We start from the raw sequence: 14,250 nt of genomic DNA, 5'->3' as shown, positions 1-14,250 counted from the left end.
GTTCTTAAGCCTTTCTTAACATTTCCGGGCCTTCATGAAGAATTATGTGTTGAAGACAAAATGTCTCACAGCCCTTACCCAAAAAGGAGCTCCCATTTGCGTGTTCTGGATACTGCAAGCGATGTTACACGCAACCTGCTGAAATTATTTCCCTGGACTATGTTCAATGCTACCACACATTAACCTGCCATTTTAACTGTACCCTGGCGCCTCTCATTATGGTACCTGAGCCGTTCTTTATCAAAGACATGCCAACAAGCTTGTTGCAACATAGCCTCAAGTGATAGCATATTTTTCTGAAACATTTACCACGACGCAAGTAAACTATGCTATGGCAGAAAATGAAACGTTGGCTGTAGTTTTGATTGAAGTATTTTAGAAGCTACCTGGAAGGAAGAAGCTTCAAATTGTTTACGAATAGCCAAGCTCATAGTCACCTTCTGCCACTCACACAGCCAAACGATGCAATGGGAACATGGGTGAGAGAAATTCAACAGCAAACTTTCGAAGTAGCGCATCACCCAGAACATTCGCACCAGGACGCAGATGCTTTGTCTAGATTTGATGCACCAAAAAACTATCCATAAAGTACTGAACATCATCAAATTGTGGCGAGGAACGGAGAACCTGAAGATACAAAGCGGGCAAAGCAGGAGCGCTCGAAACAGTTGTACGGACCATTCTTATTCTTCTATAATCACCACACGGAGCCGGGAATACATGATGAACTCACTAAACCAAACAGAAATGTAATGCGAACATTCACGGGGAAAGCCATCAAGACAGATATCGCTAAATATATAACTAGGTGTCCCAAGTTCCAACTTTGCAAACCTAAGTTCAGGTGGTGTAGAAACAAAATGTCACGCTGGAATATTAAAGTATATTCTTGGAATCAATACAACTTGATTTTTCTGCGCTAAGTAGGGAGGACGAGGGGGCCAAAGACGCAAGCATTCCTTGTTGCAGCGGACGAGTGTACGTGGTTTGTGGCTACTAAAGCTGGCAGGGAGAATGTGAATTCCGTAAATTATTTTCTAAAGGGGGATATCTTCAATATCATGGTCATTGTTCCAGACAACAGACCGGCGTTCCTAAGCGAGAAAGGCCGTAGTTTGTCTGAAGCAAGAGGCGTCGAGCTGCGTTTTCCAGCCCACTATTACGCAGCAGAGAATTTTCTTGCGGAACGGGTTTCTCGGGACTTGAATAAATTCTTATTTCAACGCCCCAACTTCAAGGAGCGGTGAACGTGTGCTCTGGAATGATCTGCTCGTAGCCAACACCGATTTTACACAGCAGCATTACAATGTAGTCCTTACTTCGCCACTATTCATAAACCCTGTTCGTCGCCTGCAGACAAAGAAGATATAATTGAAAAAGAAACACTCTGCGAAAGGCCAGTGGATTTGAAGCAGAAAGAAAAGTATCGCACCAAAATGAAAGAACTTCGAGCAACATCATCAGTCCACAATACCCGATATTGAAGCAGAAAACATGGAGCTGGTCTGAAAGAGGCTGCGTTCAAAGCGCCCGCTTCCAGGCCCCTATTGTTGTCCTCATGTTGAAAATATTTGCCAATCAACGTACAGGAAGTTGTGCTACTTGCAAAGGAAATTACGCCAGGCGACGAAAGAAGTCAAGTTGATTTCATATAAGACATATATCCGTCCGAGCCTAGAATACGCTGGTGCTGTGTGGAGCCCCCATCAAAAGGTTTTAAAACATAAACTAGAACGAATTCAAAGAATGTCAGTTCGCTTTATCTGCTCTAAATATCGACGACGTGACTCGGTATCTGAAATGTTAAAAATATGTAACTTGGAACCACTGGAATCAAGAAGGCAGAAGCAGCGATTGAAATTGCTTTTTTCAAATACGCAGATGTGAAAATAAACAAGGATGATTATCTGACGCTCTTTCACAAAAGGTTACCACGAACAACACGCAGTACATTCGTGCAACCAATAGTAGCTCGAACAGACTTATTCCGCTTTTCTTTCTTTCCTGACCCTATTAAAATGTGGAATGAATTACCGAATGATGTGGTACAAAAAATGCTATGAGTGATTTTGAGGTTGGCCTTGATAAGTATTTCGCTAACACTGTATAGCTTATATTTGTTCCTTGCATGTAGCTGTGTGTTTTTTTTCTACAAATGTTCTATGTATTACAAATGTTCTTCTACAAATGATCTTCAGTGTTTGTTCTATGTACAATTCAATTACCGACCCTCCCTGTAACGACCCTCAAGTGAGGGTTAACAGTATGACTAAATAAATAATAAATAAATAAATAAATAAACACCTAGGTACTTCATGCACTACTCTGTGTCGTTTATAAGGCCTCGTTCCCTTGATTCCCCTTTTGTTTGAGCGACGAGTCTTAAGCCGTCTCTTATTTATTAGTAGTCAGAGTGGAAATATTTAGGTTCAGTATGAGGCTTCTGCTAGGCTAGCTTCCACTATATTAATGTGATTAGAATTATTTGCCTCCTTCAGCCTAACTATCTAGCCTCTAACACCGGGCCAGTGGCCTCAGCTGTTTACCTTCTTGGGCCATTCGTGGTCATGATGCCATCGTGGTCGTTCCATCGTCGTCATTCCAGCTTGGTGATCTGACTTATCGTGCCATCGTCGGCACCCTTTTCACCACGACCCAATACTCCACGTTGCCTGATAGCTAAGCCAAGTGGTCCTAGTTGCCTAATAAATTCGGCCACTTGGTATGGGGTTGTAGTGGTGATGCTGCCGCGATCGTTTCATCATTGCCATTCCGGCTTCCATTGTCACACCACTGTAGTGATCGTTCAGTCGTCGCAATTCTAGCTACGTGCCCCGACACTCGTCGTGCCATCATCGTCGCACCTTTTACTCCGACCCAGTGGCCCAACATGGCTAATAGCTTGGGTCACTAGGCAGGTGCTGGCAGTCGTAAGGTGGTCATAGTCCTTGTGTCATCGTCATTTCAACTTCATCAGCTGACTCTCTTTATGCCATTATCGTCATGGCTTCGTCATCATACAGTCTGCACACATTCACTGTCACACTGCCCTCATGATGCCGTCGCGATCTTTCCCTTAAAATCATTCACCTTCACTATGTGGCTCTCGCCATGCCCTCCTCGTCATACCATTGTCTTCATACCACCATTGCCACGCTGTCATTTTACATTTGTTATCACTTAAGCAACATCATCATATAGTCGTCATGCCATCGTCGTCATACCGCCTTCGTCGTTTCATTAACGTCAATCTTCGTCATTATATTGAAATTATATCGTCAGTTATTCGGGATAATGCCGTCGTCGTAAGGTAGCCGACATTATGCGTATCAGACCTTCGTTGTTATGCAGTCGTGGTCGCACCATCGTCGCCATAGAGGTACATCCAACAGTAGTCTTCACGTTATTGCTATCACACAGTAGTCTACAGCCATTATCCATTGTCCTGAGGATTGGTAATAAATATGCAACATTTCTAAGTAACCAAAAGATAGCCTTTAATTGGCAAATTTTTAGAACAACTGTTATTCCATTTCTCAAGTTTTTTTAGGAGAGCATTCTGTCCATCATTAGCTGGGAGCAATGAAAGAGGAAAAAAAATTGCTTTGAACAGACAACATTATACAACAAAATGGTAAAGTTCTGCCACAGCGACTAAATAGTAACGGCTGCCTGATCTACAGACTCTGCTCGCCATCAATAATAATTGAAGACATGAAAAATGTCAATCAGTGCGTAAATACAAGTGCTCATACTTCTCAGAAATATCAACGGTATCTATCTATGCGTTCATTTTGCGAAAGAAAGATAAATACGGGAATCTAATCAGCAGCATAGCAATTCTTCTGTGCTCAAATAAGCTGTTACTTTGGAAAGCCTACATTTGATGTAAATAACGGTAGCTTTGAAGTGGGGTGTGTTGTCCGAAAATACAATCCTACGTGCTAAACAAAATATGAACGAAACAAATATGAAATATCTTCGCATGTCACGAGAAGTTAAACGGCTTGCGCTTCCGATTTCCATTTACCACTCTCTTTTTAACCTTTCTGTAAGGCCACCGACATTGTCCCTTTCCATTTCTCTGTATTTTCGCACACCGTCTTGCTGCATAGGAGCAGTTCCTCTGAGAAGATTTATATGCGAATAGACATTTATGACTTCGCTTTCGATACGCGAGGCCAGTGCCGCGAAATGTGGAGAGCGGATATCCTGCAAGTTCTAATATGTTGACAAAACAAACCGAATTGGCACTACTTTTCCTAATAATAACCTTCTATATGTGTGTGTGTCTAGCGCGCTGAGCGCTTCCTACCACTTTTGTTAGCAATTATCATTTTAATATTGCTGCAGTCTTTAAATAAATATTTGACAATACGTCAAAAGCATCACACACGTATCTACACGTGTATTCGTGGCGTCTTGGAAGAAACAAGTCCAGGGGAGGCAATCATATTGGCAGAAATTATCGACAAATCAAGCTCTACAGTCGGAGTGTGATTAGCGCTATGAACGATGGAACATCGATTGCAGCATCAACCAGGTCCCTCATATCCACGAAACTGCACCTAAAAAGTTCAAGCTATACGCGTCTGCAATTCCCGGTAAGCTTTTCTAGTGGTGGTAAGTCTGCCGCAAGTTCTCTGCTTATAATAATAATTTGAATTTGGAAGCCTGCACCCGCACAGACCAACACATTTTGTCCTGATTTCGCCATTTTTAGTGCATATTTGTTTAGTTGGCGTACATAATGTGAACAGCCTTTGAAAACATCGGCACAACAATAATACAAATTTTATAATAATTACTAAAATCCCGAAAAGATAGTGAAATGGTGCAACCAGAACATGATGGTTATGAACGGAGAGAATAATAATGCGAAAGCATTAAATACCCATGACGCGACAATCCGGCGTTGCCGTGGGTGGCGTAACCAAAAGATGGGACCAAAGATGGCCGACGGCATGAAGAGTAAGAACTCGTCAAAAAAAAATGCTGGGATTGGCTAAAACGTTTCTGTAAACAAAGTAAATTACAGCACTGGAAATAAAAGTAGGTAAATTTCGCACTGGGTTTGAGTGAACCTGGGCCTCTCGGGTGCGAGACGACAAGCCTCCCGGACGCCAAGGTGGCTCCATCGTTTAGGTTGACTACAGTTGTGAGTTTTGCCTAGCGAGTGGGTCATCGCACACGTCAGGTTCTTGCCTCCATCATTGCCTCCCCCGCGACACTTGCTCTTCGGATGTCATCGGTGCTGTGTCTGCTGCGATGCACCTCCGAAAGGTCTTCTTCAGCGGCAGCTGTGAAACGTGGTCCCCCATGGAAGCACGCCATGGAAGACGAAGCAAGGGAACACGAAAGTAGGCGACATATTCACTACAGACCTACCATTAAGGCATAAAATAAAATTCATCGTTCCGCAGCAAAATGGTCTGAATGTTTCCAACCTGTGGCCAACGCATACGCCAAAACCCACACCGATTTAGGAGGAAGGATTTTAATGCATGTAGAAAACATTAATCGAAAACTTTACACCTAAGCGATTAATGCTTTCGCATTCCCACACGTAAGCAGCCTTAAGCGTCCCCGCTGAATTTTTTTCGTATTCTGGAAGCCTTGTTTTTCTTTCATTTATACAGAAAGAAAGTGCAGGACATCGTTCTCTTTTCCCTCTAATTCAATGTTGTTGTATGGAAGCATGGAAATTTGTGGCGAAAGAATAAGCAATTGTAGCAGATGTCGCAATCTAATGCTTTCCATCGCAGGCAGGGGGAGTCTTTCCTATTTGCGAGCAAAAACTAGTAAAGGCATTTCCACCTTGAAGATCCTTCAGCTGATGATCTCCGAAACAATCCGCCGAAGACTAAGAAGTTTTTGCTTACCAGTTGGGTTACCCTCTATATTGTTAACGAAGAATGACCTCGTACGTAGTTGTCTTAGGTGGGGGGAGGGGCTATTGTTCATGATTTCACCCAAATAAGCATATTACACAATTAGTTGCATGAGGACTATCTAGTGCCTACATTCAAAGCACATTTTTTATTACTTCTTGTGCGTTGGGCCATCTTTTATGAAGTTTTTTACGCTACGAGGAAGATGAAAGTGTGGTTCAGCTTCTCTTGACTGATTGCTCATGCCCAATATGGGGTCGGCCAAGAATTGGATGGCACATGTTTATTACCACGAACAACAGTAATTTGAGCGAGAAGCAAGAAAATAAAATATAGTGAATATATATTAAAACCCTGAAGAAAGTTTCTTGAAACAAGCACAAATTCCTGCGCAACCGAGCAAGCATGCCTATGGTATAGCACAAAAGTCTAGAATCGTAAAATGTACGCATGGCTGCCTGAACCGCGCTTATAAAACGCTTAACTTTATTTAGTAAAAATGGTGGCAGAAGATAAAAAGGCATATCGAATCTCTCTTCGTCCACACGTAATGTGCACAAGACGCAATGCACAGAACCAGCCCTGTGTAGATGAATGTTTAAGGCAGGTATCCGACATCGTAATCTCAAACAATGCTACCTAAATAATTCCATTGTGAAATAAATTTTCCTCCAAGGGAATGGAAAGCGCAGGCACTCACACTAGTCTTTCCCGTTGGTTTTGAAATTTTCTAGTATAATTACACGCTTGTGAACTTTACCTAGTCATACAAGTTAACGCGGAAAATATCAGTGGAACAGAACCACTGAAAGCCTCTCTCACCAAGGTACCAGCCAGTTTAATAGTTAGGAAGCCCTTATATCCAGGCAACCAGGTAAATTTACGTCTAACAAAGCAGACGCTGAAAATGAATGTACGTATAAAGCGATAAGCCTGTTGGGTACGAGCGATGTATATAACGATCAGGAATCCGTCATTGCAATATCGGCCGAAGTTGATGAATTTGTTTTGCTTAGTGCCACTGTCAACATTAAAAAATCAGCCAAAAGTAAGTTTGTCAAGTATAGAATCTCAATTGGACATCAGCAGCCAGGATTAAATGAGAAAATATATCTACCAGTTTTTTCTATTGTTATGCGTATATGACGATTTCAACGTGTGTCGACAGATTCTGTAAATGAAATTATACGATTGCATTTATTCTCTACATTATATTTATTTAGTACATATATATTATTTACCATACATGGTCTCAGGCAGATGCATGCAAAGGTGTAATCAAAGTTTTCGCAAATGCCTACCTAAGGTGGTGCTTTACTTGAGGCATTTGATGCATGTAGGGTAAACCATTTTTCCGCTTTGTCCTCTTGAGCAATGCCCTGTTCGGACGGTTCGTCAATTTAGTTCAAATTACAGGCTCTCTATGTAGTAATGGAACAACATGACGCCAATTATTCTTTTCGATCCAAGGCTCGCGTGAAAGCTACGAAACTCATCTGCCAGCTAGCTCCAGAGCCGTAAACCTCAGTCGTCGAAGTTTATGCATAAGTCCCGCCGAGACTGCATTGAAATAGGGGCATACTTAAGCTGAGTACGTCTCAGCTACGATTGCCAGCGTCGGCGGGAGCAATCCGATGAGGAAGACAAAAATGCTATGTACTTAAATTTAGGTGCACGATAAGAAGGCGCAGATAGTCAAATTTTTTCGATAGCCACTTGCTAAAGCGTGTCTTAGAGACTGAGTGTTTCTCTGGGCATTAAACATCTTATAGCATTCAACTGATGCCGTCATTCATATCAAGCCTACACATCACTTTTTCTGCACGTGTTTTTTGAAGACTGACAATTATAAAGGCGCCACCTAAATTGGAGTTTCTAAAGACTGTTATTGATGTACAGCTGTGTAAAAATGATAGCGATCAGTAGAATCCTATATCAGTTTTACTGCCCGATAAAGGCCTGTTCCGCACAGGGGCGTCTGTGTGAGCAGGTGTTTGGTAGGTCAAGACACTACGTACCCAAGCACACGATGGTTGGGCCCTCCCGCGTCTATGCGTGCACTGCTTAGCCGTGTCAGGAGAAAGGGGGATCCTGGGTGCTGAGCCAATGCCGGGTGTTTGGACCTTTACGGCCCCTTCACGGCGGCAACACACCTTTTTGACCTCGGGTTCACGTAGACAGCATCCCCGGACTGACCCACCCGGGGGAAAATCGGTTGTTGCCTTTTAATATTCTCCTCTCCAATCTTCGTCTATCTCTAACCTTTACACCTTTTCTTTTCTTCTTTTCACTTCTTACATCCGTGTTTCCTGGCGGCAAGGGTTAACCCTGTGTGAGTAGCCTACCTATGTTCTGCAAAGTCTACCGCTGGCGTATGCAGGACCTCATTCACAGCTCCCGCAGCGTCCCCTTGTAGGGCTCTATGATGGGTGGCTGGCGTTGCTGCCGAAATCTCCCCATAATTTTACGCCTAGTTCCTTCCCCCCACTCCCTGATTACCCTCAGAAAAGAGGGTGCTCCGATGAAGTACTCCAGTTGTTTGCTCGGCAAAATGAATCATTCCCTTGTTTTCATGTCATTCATTCTGAAAAACCATATAAACGATTGCGAATACGACTTCAATGCGAGCTGAACTTTGTTATGACATTTTGAACGAAATCATTTCCGTGCTGTGTTATTTATGCCGCGCCCTTCCTTGGCGATGCTGTGTAAAAGATCGCTGCCTGTGTTTATGAGAATGAACGTATAGATTGCAAAGGTCAATTTTCTACGCAGCGCCTTGGAAGGGTGGAAGAGGATCCCGGTTATATTAGCATCGTTATATGTTATGAAAACACAGCGTCTGCATAGTTAGAAGCGGTGCGGGCCTAAGTGTCATAGTCATGAATATTGTAGCACTCGCCGCGCTTGGAGCGGTTTTCCTATGCGTAGAAGGGATAGATGCAATTTTTGAAGGATCCAAAAAGGCTGGCAGGTTACAAACGAGCGTCGACCGTAATGTTTATGACTGTATTGATTAAATCTAGTTTGGCACTTGGAAGTGAGGTGACAGGGCTTTACAGTGTAATTGCTGTCTATGTAAAATATGATTCACCCTATAAAAATTAGCGATTGCTGCATACACATTAATGAACAATGATTGATTGGCAAAGCTGGAGACTAGCTTTCTTTTATTGAAATATATTCACAGACCCCCCCACCCCCATTGCATGCATTTAACCGCAACACCGAATAGGCAGTAGTCTCCTATATCAATTTTTTTTATTTTGGCATTTCTTTCCGCACAACCGCTGCAATGAAAGAGGAGCTTATGTCATGCTGGCATGTGTACAAGGCTACAACAAAAGGACAATTCTTTAGCAAACAGTGCGAATAACGGGACACCCAAGAGATGCACACGACACAGGCACCGCTGTGTTGTGTGTCTTTTCTTTATCCCGTTATTTGCGCTGTTTGCTAAAGAATGTGTTCGTACCAAGCCCGGCTAGCCACTATTCTGAACAATGACAATGTTTACTATAGAGATGTGTAAAATTGAATGGCGAGAACGAAGAGTTCTATGCATTAAATGGCTTGCGAAATGCATTCGCATTATTGAGAAACTACATCTGCAAACGTGAAGTCACTCATCCATCTCATCGACGAGTGTTCCTTAGAGTAGGGGCGTACGGGGCAATGAACTGTCCCGTGAAAATTTGAACAATGATAGCGATGACTTACGGTCGCTGCTTACAATTTAATTTTGGTGGACACACGTCAGGGGCCTTCAAACAAGCCTTGCACGACAAGCGCCAGGAAAAGCACTGGTACCTTCGGCAAAATTGCCTCTGATGCCCCTAGAGAATTCACCCTAAGATGACATTTAATGTACTACCAGATATACAGCATCGAAGTGCCAGTCACTAGGTGGGCGCATAGCGATGCACTGAGTATCGGGAGAGTAAGCGGTGCCATTCGCATGATTCTATAAAGCATAGTATATATGCCTGTCGTCAATAGAACCCTCCGTGGTTGCTTAGGGGCTATAGTGTGAGGCTGCTAAGCACGTGGCCTCGGGCTCGAATTCCGGTCGCAGAGGGCGCATTTGGATGTGGGCGATATGCAAAAACATCCGTGTACTTAGATTTAGGAGCGCTTTAAAGAACCACAGCTAGTCCAAATTATTGCCGAGTCCCCCATTACGGTATGCCCCATAATCAGATCGTAGTTCTCGCACAGAAAATCCCATGGTGTTTTTCCCTCAATACAGCAGAGGTTGGTTGATCGTCTTGGCCGACTCGAGAGCCGAGATTTGCCAGCTGAATGTAAATGTTGCCATTGACGTCAGCCTGAGCCCGCTTCTTGTGCTATCGTGATCCCGAATGAATGTAATAAAAAGGTATGGGTCTGGACTCTAGGCAATCTGTCGACATGCCCGTTAGATGATTCAGCTCTTCACCTGTTCGTCATAGTCACCAGTCTTGTTACTCTTTCTTGTTCTTCCTACAGAAGAGTTCTCTCCCTTTTTCAGAGCCTAAGCAAAACTAGATATGAGATATACGACCAGTTAATGTCGACTAACTTGTTTTCAAGCAAAGTATATGAGTGAAGTGAAATAAGAAGCACGAAGTTCAATTGCTCTACCGTGCAAACGATTAAGCTCGATCAAACTAATGAAAAAGGCGAACACCAGTACAAGTATCTGAGCACAACCGAGGGCTCTGTGTCAATATTTCTGAACTCATTCTTCTTTCCAGTCTGTAATTCCACGCGAATCTTCTCGTGTTCAAATAACGTCCCTACAAAACAAAAAATGTAAGTGCCAACTTTTTGATACCCGCCGACTTTGCTGCATGTTAACCTAAATACACTGTACCACTCCAGCGAAACGCCTACAATTAAATGTTATGCAGCTACCTTCCATAGTAGCTCAAATATTAGTGCTGCAATAAATACTTCTCTTGCAAGCTTTCTTTTCTAACCCCAGTTTCTCTACTCCAAGAATGTTTCTCTGCTTCCACTGCTTCGGTAGGTACTGGACTAGCTATGTCACAACAGAGTTTTAGGATTTCTGTATTGAAACGCAATGTTATGATCGTCATTATATGAGCAGTAAGCGTAAAGAGACACGGATCATTTAATGGGATTTTATTAAGGTTTTCTTTTCGAAGTTAATAACGTACCCAAAAAATATGTATCAGTGAGATTAGTTTTAGCAAGAAAACAGGCTTCAAGGCACTTTGAAGCAATATGGAGGGCGACTCGACCGCATTTATTCTGCGCCTAATTTCTCGAACTTACGAAATACCACACATTTGGATAACATTTCTATTTGTTCATGATATGCTTCCCGCTAGAACATCAACAATACTCAGTTTTCTTACCTGCGTAAGGTAGATACTACAAGTGAAATTCCGCGGCGCCGGTGCTGTGTGAATTCGTTTTAGACTGCACCTCTTAGGCACCCGGTCCTGCGTTAAGCGTTGGTGTGTCTCGGCGTCGTACCTCGTAACCGAACGAAAGAGCACAATGAAAGCTGAAAGCGAACGCGGAGCCTAGCAGAAGATGAAAGAAGAAAGCGCTACGAGGAAAGTTGAGCAGGAGACTATAGTGAAAGTATGAGGCGGAGAGTAGAGGAGCAACGGAGGGGAAATGGCCATCGCATGACCTGAGATGCCGGCGGCCACGGCGTTTGCAGTCGGATGGGAGGTCTCATCTGCACTTCCGAGGGGTGGGGGCAGCGTGGCATAGGGTGCGGAGGGCTACGCTCCTTCACGACAGCAGCTGCAGTGGTCAGTCCGCGGTACCAGCATATACATGGTGAGCGGCAATGAGTAAGGCTCGATCTGACGCTCGTTTGGCTGTTGTCCCAGCTTACGCTAGTGTAACGATTTCTCCGTGACGAAACGCCGCTCTCGTCGTTGGTGGAACGTAAGCTTGAGAATAAAAGCACAGTGTCGCGCAAGACGGGCTGTATGGCGAGAATAGCTACGATGTGGCGCCAGCCCAGCACGCGTCACCAGTTCACGGATGACGTCACCAAAACCATTTATGAAAACAAGCGCGTTATTAGAGGAGGTCTGTCTACGGCGGCTGCTGTGAATTGAGCGCACGCGAAACCCACGGGCTGCCTCTCACGATCTCCCGATTAGTGAGGCAGTTGCGCCACACTCCGCACCCTTTGCAATGTGCCGCACGACACAGGTTGCCCACGCCAGCTACGCTAATCACGGTGGCCTCTTCCTAATGTAAACCCCGTACTTAATATTCATAAGAAAGAATACTGACAGGCTCATTGAAAACACGTATAAAGTTCAGCTCAAGTTCCGCATAAGGGAGTATCGTAATCGCCGGTGAATTTTTTTGTCGACAGTAGCCTTGTTTCTATGGTCAGTGTAGCTATTCATCATCCTGTCAGGTTATAATGGAAGTAAGATGGACTATTTTCGATTCTGGCTGTTTAATATGACTGCGCCTTCTGTATGGAACCCTACGCTCTTGTGGCGTCTAGTGAAGTTTGTAACTTTAAATAAGGTAGCCGAAACGCGTGCTCAATGTTCCTTGACAGTTGCGTATTGTGGCCTCGACTAGATCATACAGGCACCTTAAATAAGATACAGTGCTTGTCTGCATGTGCATTAAAGCATCTTCAGATGTGTCATAAATAAATATCGCATTACTCTGCCATAACAGATCTGCACGTGAAAGAAGTTTTCTTTTTCTAGGAATAACGTTTGCAGTCAAATAGGGTTACTAATATTTTTTTTTCATTAATCAGAGCACCAGTTGGTCTGTTAAAAGAACTCTGTATCTAGGCTCTCAGCCTTTCGTTGCTGGATTAACCTGAATAAAGGCTCCAGGTAACCCAAACAAAAAGTAGGAATTATGTTAGTGGGAGCTTCGGCGTTGTCTTGGCTCCACGCATCAGGCGACTATATATGAAACAAAAATTCCATTGATGCCATGCTTATCTCGTAGAATGCGACGAACACATGCTGAATTGATCAGCAGAAGACGTAAATGCCAAGTCACAGCCACTGTACTGCTGCTTTGTGAGCGGCCACGATATCATGAAATAGGCGATGGCATATCTTTTCTTGGAAAATGCTCTCAATCACCAAAGCTGCAGAAAGCGGTTTCACAGTTGGAGCCACTGCCTTATTCGTTTGGCTAATACAGCACAAACCCTGCGTCTTTGTGACTTCCTCTGCCGAGAAGTTGTGCAAAAATGCTTCTGGCTATCTGCCCGTTATGCAGTAGTTAGATGACGCACAAATTAAACTATTGTAATATCCAGCCTGATGTACGCACGTCGATATCCGAATACTTGCATGGAAGGCTTAAGCACGTATCTGTAAACTGAGCTAAGTTCAGTATCTCGCGCGTGACCTTAGGAATGATGGATGCGTCGGATAGAGGCCCTGTGTTACTTTCCTTACCTGAGCAGTTTTACGAGAATATGTCTTCTCGAATGAGGATACTTGCCGACGATGGTACACTGTGCGGCAATACAAGTGGGTCTAATGACTGATCCTGAAAGATAAATAGATGTACACAAAGCATAAAGTTCTAAAGACGATAAGCATGATTAAAACAGCGCGTGCAGTTTTTAAGGAGGTAATCATGTTTTAAGGATATAATCAATCTGAATTAAATCTGAATTCATCTAATTTCTGAATTCATCTGATTTCTGAATTCCATTTCACCAGTGCTGACATATGGGGCAAAGACTTGGAAACTGACAAAGAAGCTTGAGAACAAGTTAAGGACCGCACAAAGAGCGATGGAACGAAGAATGCTAGGCATAACTTTAAGAGAAAGAAAGAAAGCGGTTTGCATCAGAGAGCAAACGGGTATAGACGATAAACTAATAGAGATTAAAAGAAATCAATTAAAAGCACTGGACAGGTCATGTAATGCGCAGATTAGATAACCGTTGGGACATTAGGGTGACAGAGTGGGTACCAAGAGAAGGGCAGTGCCGTAGAGGACGGCAGAGGACAAGGTTGAATAAAGGGAAAATCAGACATCCACCCGTTCGTAGCAATTGCTACAAGGTTGTGCAACGAAATTAGGAAATTTGCGGGTGCTAGTACGAATCGGTTGGTGCAGGACAGGGGTAATTGGAGATCGCAGCGAGAGGCCTTCATCCTGCAGTGGACATAAATAGGCTGATTATGATTATGATGATGATAATGATAGTGATGATGATGATGACGAGGATGATGATGATGAATAGGCATCTGAATTCTATTATTAGCATGAAAAAGACATCTCGGCTAAGCGGTCGGTAATGCATGTGTATCGTGTGGTTCTATACTCCAATTCCAAGTTGTTGAGATTTGATGGGTTGGTGGAATATGCTTGTACAATTATGGAC

At 43.4% G+C, this 14,250-nt stretch overlaps 1 protein-coding gene across 1 annotated transcript in view; it reads right to left on the bottom strand.

Moving 5' to 3' along the window:
• LOC142563685 (male-specific histamine-binding salivary protein-like) overlaps positions 1 to 13,404 on the bottom strand; it is a 134,300-nt gene extending 120,896 nt beyond the window's left edge. Inside the window, exons 1-2 of the mRNA XM_075674281.1 lie at positions 13,310 to 13,404; positions 7,193 to 7,270 (exon numbers count right to left, since the gene is read on the bottom strand). The gene's annotated coding sequence lies outside the window, so the exon portion shown is untranslated. The remainder of the gene's footprint in view (positions 1 to 7,192; positions 7,271 to 13,309) is intronic.
• Positions 13,405 to 14,250: the final 846 nt, after the last annotated feature.

Source organism: Dermacentor variabilis, chromosome 11, assembly GCF_050947875.1.
Source record: "Dermacentor variabilis isolate Ectoservices chromosome 11, ASM5094787v1, whole genome shotgun sequence".
Lineage (NCBI taxonomy): Eukaryota > Metazoa > Arthropoda > Arachnida > Ixodida > Ixodidae > Dermacentor > Dermacentor variabilis.
This window is presented reverse-complemented; position numbering and strand designations above follow the sequence as displayed.